The sequence below is a fragment of the Myotis davidii genome, unplaced genomic scaffold (assembly GCF_000327345.1).
Source record: "Myotis davidii unplaced genomic scaffold, ASM32734v1 scaffold556, whole genome shotgun sequence".
NCBI classification, from domain to species: Eukaryota; Metazoa; Chordata; class Mammalia; order Chiroptera; family Vespertilionidae; genus Myotis; species Myotis davidii.
The window spans coordinates 446298-446622 of NW_006287671.1; positions in this window are offsets into that span (position 1 = coordinate 446298).

The following is a 325-nucleotide window of genomic DNA, read 5'->3' on the forward strand; positions in this document are numbered from 1 at the left end:
GACCAGCCTGCAACCAGCCATCAGCCCCTCACCCAGACTGGCCAGGCACCCCAGTGTGGACCCCTACCCTGAAGGAGGTGTGGCCAGACTGCAAACAGCCATAGCCCCCACCCGGGCTGGCCAGGCACCCCAGCAGGATCCCCCTCCCTAAAGGGGGGTGGCCAGCCTGAAAATGGCCTTCAGCCCCTCACCCAGGCTGGCCAGGCACCCCAGTGAGGACCCCCACTCTGATCTGGGACACCCTTCGGGGCAAACCAGCTGCCCTCCACCCATGCACCAGGCCTCTATCCTTTATCGTAAAAGGGTAATATGTAATCTGACTGTG